Source organism: Bemisia tabaci, chromosome 6 (genome assembly GCF_918797505.1).
Source record: "Bemisia tabaci chromosome 6, PGI_BMITA_v3".
Lineage (NCBI taxonomy): Eukaryota > Metazoa > Arthropoda > Insecta > Hemiptera > Aleyrodidae > Bemisia > Bemisia tabaci.
Genome location: NC_092798.1, coordinates 23,754,071 through 23,760,937, shown reverse-complemented (window position 1 = coordinate 23,760,937; position 6,867 = coordinate 23,754,071). Strand labels below are relative to the sequence as shown.

Below are 6,867 nucleotides of genomic sequence, written 5' to 3'. Positions count from 1 at the left end.
CTCGGAGATCATTTAAAATCAGGAATCTAGTAGCCACTACCATTCATTTTTCGGTATCGATAGTTCCACTATGAAACTTTCTTTGGCTAACACGTTCCATCGTGGAATAATATAGTTTTGAACAAGTCGGCTTTAATGTGTATATGTCCACCCATTTTCAGCGACAAGTAGCTATGCATAGCATATTGTCAAGATGTAAATCAAAACAAGCATGGTGATGGTATAACAATTCAAATAGGAGAAGTGATTTGAATAATGTGATTCATGATGAAGTTTGGCCAGAAATTCATGATTGAAACATTCATATTTCTTCAAAGGCGCGAAGCGCATGGGAAGGTCTGGCCGCAGCCCCTAATCAACAAGAAAAGTCGGTAAAATTGCACAATTACAATCTCCACCTCACCGGTGGCAGAAAATGAAACGACGGCCAGAAGATTCATCACGCGCCAAATTATCAGTGCGTGCTCCGATCACTAATGATGATGACGTTCGGCGGGTGGTGGCGTGTTGCGGGGAAGGGGCGGCGCGGAGGGCGGGCGGGCGGTGCGCCAGCTCCGCAAATAGCTTACGTTATTCCACGCCTCTGAAAATGAATTTTAAATTAACGTAGGTTGACCGAAAACAAAATAACGGAATCCGCCGTCAAAGCGCGATCCACCTCGGCGCAGTTGAGGTTGACGATTCGGTGGTCGTTCGGGGGACCAAGTCGCGTTTTAGAAGGTGAATTTTACGACCGGCGTCTCCACATGTGCCCTAAAATTTCAACGCGTGAGTGTTTGTAAAGTGCCAGTGAGAGAAATCCCTCTACAAATTCGAGCAATTCAAGTTCGCAGCCATCTGAATACAGTATTTACCCCCAAGAAAGTATGTTTAACCTCTAATTTGGAATGTCTGTGTGAAACATCCTGATATGCATAAATTACTCATTTGAAATGCATGACAACCCACACTAGAAAAAAAAAAAACACATTGTATCTAGAGCCCAGACTCTTGAAAACATTGACAAGAAAAAATACTCTTGATTCAATCGGATTTTTGCTTGTATCAAAACGAAATCTGCTTAAATTAAGAGGCTTGGTTCTTGACTTAAGCTAGATTCTGATTGAATCAAGAGTACTTTATCTTGTCGATGTTTTTAAGAGTCTGGACTCTAGATCCAATGTGGTTTTTTTTCCAGTACAGTGTAGTACAGTGCACATAAATGGCCAAACTCGCAAAACCACGTATCTTCATTGCAGAGTTTCAAAATTTCTGATATTGTTTTGTTTTTTCGAGGAAAAAGAGGCCAACTTTAACGCTTGAAGTTTATACAGAATATTCCGCTAACAGAGGAAAACCAAATGAAGTTTTCAAGAAATTAAGATTACTAATTTTCCAAAGAAAGAATTAAGTATGACAGGAGGTCTGCAACGTCGCAGACGGAGATACGTTGTTTCGCACTTATGCTACTGAGTTGCTTTCATTCTCGTTAATTCCGTCAGGAATTAAAAGACCCTAATTTTTGGCTGCTTTATTTTACTTGTGCACTTCGTTTTAATAAATTCAAGAAGCTGAGGTGGTCATTCAAATATTCACGCACGACCAGCACAATGCACAATTTATTGTCAAGTGAAAATTTGCATCGTTTCTGACTCTCACTGATTCATTTCTTGACTACTATGTTTTAAAAATACCGAGCGCTTAGTGTTCAATAAAGATCAGACTTTTTATTCCAGAGCTTTGGTTAGTAAAATCGAATGTTTAAAACTATTATTGAAGAGTGATATGTTTGAACCGTGTATTTCAGGTTTATTGTATGATTTACATAGTATATAAAAACAATCCGGAATGTTCAAATTTGCAAACAATTTACTCTCAAGTATTGCAAGTAACTAACAGTGGGACGAAGTGACAAATTTTTAGTTCTTTTTCAGCTGACGTAGCGTTTTTCCACGTTTAATTTGATACCATAACAATTTTTGTGCGATCCCTGGTAAGAATTGGCAGTAGAATGTGTGTTCCAAAATACTATAGACCTAAAGCCGGCTGTAACATTTCCAATAGCGTCTGTAGCCGACTGTACAATTTCTTATTGCCTTTTATAGCCGATGGCGATTAAGCAACAGCCAGACGATAAAGTTTATGCTAAACGTTACTAATTACGGATACTAGGACTTCGTGAGTTTTTGGACTACCGCTCTCTTTTTGTGCCGTAGTATCTTGATTTATTTTGCGAGGAAAGCTCCATACTTTTGAAGGATACTTGTCATTCTTGACATGTTGGAGCGTCTTCAATTTCTTATGATACTGTGCAATACCTCTGGTGTGAAATAGTTGCTTAATACGCCGTGGCACGCTGCGACGAGGCGAGGCGGGCGGGCAGAGAGCGCGAAACGCGCATTAGCGCCTACAAACGTAACAGGGATACTTCCCGCATTGCGCAATGCGTGAAGTATCCCTGTTAGGTTTGCAGGCGCCAGTGATCGCCGCTCCGCTTTGTGTTAGACTCTAATATTTAATCTCGCGGAGTCAGCGTTTTTCAACTTATGATTTTGAAATGTTTGCTCACTCTGTATGGACTATTCTCATTTTAATTGATGAAAAAAAAATATGTTTTAAAGGAGAATATAATGTGTGTTTTGTAAATATTAAGGTAGTTCCGTATCAAACTTAATGATTTCCAAAGCACACGAATTTCTACACAATTTCTTATAGCCTCTTATAGCCAATGGCGATAAAGTGTAAAGCCCGGCGATAGGAACTATAGCCCGACTGTATACTTTTTTATAGCTTCGTATAGCCCGGCCGTATGATTTTCTCCGCTTTCTACAGTCAGCTATATGATTTTCAATAGCCATCTTTAGTCGGCTATAAGAACTCCTATGGTATTTTGAATCGCAACTCCTACCGCCAATTTTTACCAGGGATGACAAATAGATCCTGTGCGCAACGTAGGGTAGGAATAAATTAGCCAACTTATTTATTTTCTTCCTTGAGTGAATTATTATTCACAACATCAGTGGCTCGTAAGAAGTCCTCCGCTCCAGTTAGTGTTGAATTAGTTCGGGCTTTGGGGCAAAATCTAGTTTGCATTCTCCGCGCACAAAACCTCTCTCATAAGCTGAAGATAAACGCATTAACGGAGCATACGCTTGATAAACATGCACACTGCTTTCGTATTAAACGATCCATTTCAATAAGATCGGATCCAAGACATTGACCAAGAAACTGTTAACAGCTTTTAGTCCTCACCTAATGAGAAATCTAAAAACATCTGCACTAGATCATGACCATTCTATGGCAGTGTTGTCAGTTCATGTGATCATGAGTAGGATTGTTACGTTGTAAAAGAGGGGGGGGGGGGGATTTTATAAAAGGGGCAAACAGGCTGGGCTATACGATAGACAAAAAAACCTCTGGGACGGCAGAAGGGGCTACATCTCCCCCTCACGCCTCTCCTTGTGGGCCATGACCCTGTGTTTCCACTGATTATTTTACTATTTTGAATAGAAAACCTAATCCTAGAAAAAATGGTATTTTCCTCGAGATGATTACCCTCAAAGAAAAAATAATCTTATAAAATCAAATAGCTCATTTCCTCCGACTAGAGATAATAAGCTAATTTGAGCTGACAAACTAATAGCAATAACTTATTGAATCTGTAGAGCTATTAATGACTCATAAAAGTTCGTTAGTTTAGCACAGATTTCAATACATTTTAAGTGTATTATTGAAGTAGCTACTTCGAAGCATTCACTACGGATGTAGAGACTAGATAAAATGTTTATCAAAAAAAATTATAGTTCAAAAGTTGTGACATTTCCCGTTACACTTGCTCAAAGTCTTAGACTTTTTCCACTTTTTTCTCAGTTGTTATTTCGTCAAACTTTAGGTTATCAATCCGAATGCCCCTACAGAAATTAGATCTTAGTATCGCATTTTTACGTGTGCTCCTTTCTCTTAAATATTGTCAATGCTTCGGTTGAAATGACGAGGAACTCAAATTATTCAATAAATTTTTAATATTAATAGAATGTATAACCTAAACTAGTCCTGTGAAACTAGTCCTGACTGTCCTATGAAAGGTTGGCGACAAGGGGTGGAGGAGGAGATTAGAAGGTGCCAATTGCCTGATGATCTCTGGGAGGATAGGGGGAAGTCGAACCTTTAAGCAACGGGGAATAACAAAACAGTTATCAACTTCTAATAACCGCATCAGATTGAAAACTGTATATGAGTCAAATTCAAAGCTGCTACAATCTCTATATTCATAGATCCAAAATCACTGATGACCCAAAACTTTACATGTTAAGATAGGATTTTTTATTTCATCCATTAAATATAAAATTCGGATAGAGGGAAAAGCTAGAAAAACTAAAATTACCAGAGGTAAAATTGTTCAAAAGGACTCCATAGTTTGATTATCTAAATCATAACATTTGATTAAAAATTGGCGATTGGGCGTCGTAGAGCGCAAGGCGGCGCTGTGAAAGCGACTTAATGTATGTATAACCTAAACTAAAACTTTCATGTAAGGATACATTTCTAAACCTGCCTATGGTGGTCCACTTCTGTTAAGACTGTTTGGCATACAACAGCGTATCTATCAAGAGCGAAGATAGAGCAGTCACGAGAAGGGATATTGCCCCTCAGAGGGCCCTTTGCCCCCCCCCCCGTAATTTTTTTAGCTGCATTAATGATGTGTACCACGATGACCCGGTCAATTTCCAGAGACTTGACAACCTTCGGGCCGTGCTGCTCGCAGAGCTAATACCCCTGGGCGCCGGGCGCTCCCTATTTATGCAACACGTTTTACATAAAACGTGGAAATTAGTTCCGATTGCTTCTTCAGTTGCTGCGAGAATGACGACTGCTGTGGGTGTGTAAACACGGGGCCTGTTGCCAAGTCACAAGGAGAAAATTTCCGAAAAACTCCTTTCGCAAAATAAGTTAATTTTCTCTTTTTCAAAATTACCAACTATAGTCTAAATGCTGGTCTAACCTTTTCCACCGTGACAATTTTTAAATAATTGTCCCTGACGTCATACATTTTATGACGTCAGGTCATTTGCATTCATCAAAAACTTAACGTACCGTATTTCAGCGATATGTGACTCGGAAAAAGAAGATTATGTTTATGAGTTCATATCCCATTTATGAGGCGCTTCATAAACTCCAGAGTGAAATATACACCGAGTTTCACTGTAAGATTATCAACGGTGCGAAATGATTACTTAAAAGTGTTAAAACGTTTTAAATATTTGATTTTTAAGACTACTAAACGACATAGCTGTACATAAGAAAAACTATGGAAATGCATGAGGAAACTAGGATTGGAAAATAAAATGTTTTCCATTAAATTAGTAGACCGAAGTAATGCGCAAGAGGGCGGCGCTGGTCGGCATCCAAATGAAATGACTTTAAAAAGAAAAAAATTATGTTTACTTTAATTTAATACTTATGAGCTAACATCATAGAGTACATAGAGTCGTAATGTAGATGGGAGAGCTGGCGGCGCTATGTTCTGCTCGACGAGTTCCGAGCCCGGTGTGCGCCGAGTTCGGGTCACTTTTTCGATACATGTTAATTTGATCCAAAATGACGGTGTGGAATACGTGGTGATTCCTATCTTCCTTGTTTACATTGGATGGCCTGGTATTCGTGTATCGCAAGCAATCGATTATGTATCGAAAAAGTGACCCAGCGTCACACAGGAGTCTCGAAATTCGGGACCTGGAAAATGCTCAAAAGAGGCGCCAGTTCACCCACTTACATTACGACTCTATGTACTCTATTGCTAACATGTATATTTTTTATCTATACACCTATGCATAAACATAGATGCTTATATTTAAAAAAAAAAAAATCTTCCAACCGAACGTATTTCCTTCTTTTTTTGCACCTTATTCTGTCCATAAATAAAACCCACCTCAACTGAGCATACCCGAAATCCGAGCGAAAGAGTGGACGGGAGCCAATGACTTCCATCACCGATGCGTAGGGCGCCCGATCGAGGCATCTTCATTCTATCTATCTATGTAGAATATCTCCATGATTGCAGGATCCCCCGCGCCCCCCTGGGGGGCAGGGGGGCGCTCGGTCGCGGGTATTGTTCGCTGCCGGGCGCGTGCGGGCGGCGCGTCGCGGCTGCGGTAGGCGAACCAGTTTTCAAGTACAGAACGTAGGAGGATGGTGAAGCGCGGAGGAGGCGAAGTCCCGGGGGGGGGGGGGGCAGGGGGGCCGGCTGGCTGGTTGTGCAGAAATGCCAGGAGCCCGGCAAACAGTTTCAGTCAGCGCAACCATTCAGACGTGTGTGAAAACCGCGGATTCCGCGGCCGACTCGCCGATGTTAACAAGTTAAACGTGCCTTAATTTATTTTAATTTATTGTGAAAGATTTTATTTATTTATCCCGATTCCGCCGCGGTGTAGTTGTTTTTATATTTTTAACTATACAAATTGAAAGTGATTATCGAAAGTGAAGGATGTACTATTGTTGACAGTGTTTGTTTACGTTACGCACTGTGGTCAACCGGTTGCGAAGTTTGACTTTAGAAAAACGGACTTTTTGTAAGTACATCAGCATTTGACGTTGTTATAATGGGGCCGCATGGGTCATAAAGGACTCAACTTATCACTTTTTCTTCTACTTAATTTTAATGGAATAGAAAAAGATCCCTGAAGGAACAGTGAAACAGCGATTCTTGGCTGAATTACCGGACAACCGTAAAATAACATAAATTCAGGTGTTTCGTATTGTTCCCATCAATCGTGTCATCAAGCATTTCACCGCACCCGGTTCACACCGTCGTCATTTATTGGCTCTAATTTTGAATTGGTTGATCTGATTACGCTCAAATACTCTAGAAATGTTATTTTTGCCCTTACA

The 6,867-nt window shown here is 40.2% G+C and overlaps 1 protein-coding gene across 2 annotated transcripts in view; it reads left to right on the top strand.

Annotated features, from left to right (window-relative positions):
• The first annotated feature begins 547 nt into the window (after positions 1–547).
• The window catches only part of Sdb (SAXO downstream of blistered), an 88,974-nt gene continuing 82,654 nt past the window's right edge, over positions 548–6,867 (top strand). The window contains exon 1 of one of the 2 annotated variants that reach the window (XM_019059570.2): positions 548–864. The gene's annotated coding sequence lies outside the window, so the exon portion shown is untranslated. Of the gene's footprint in view, positions 865–6,234; positions 6,549–6,867 lie in introns of those variants that run through there. The other variant, XM_019059569.2, reaches the window with a different exon arrangement.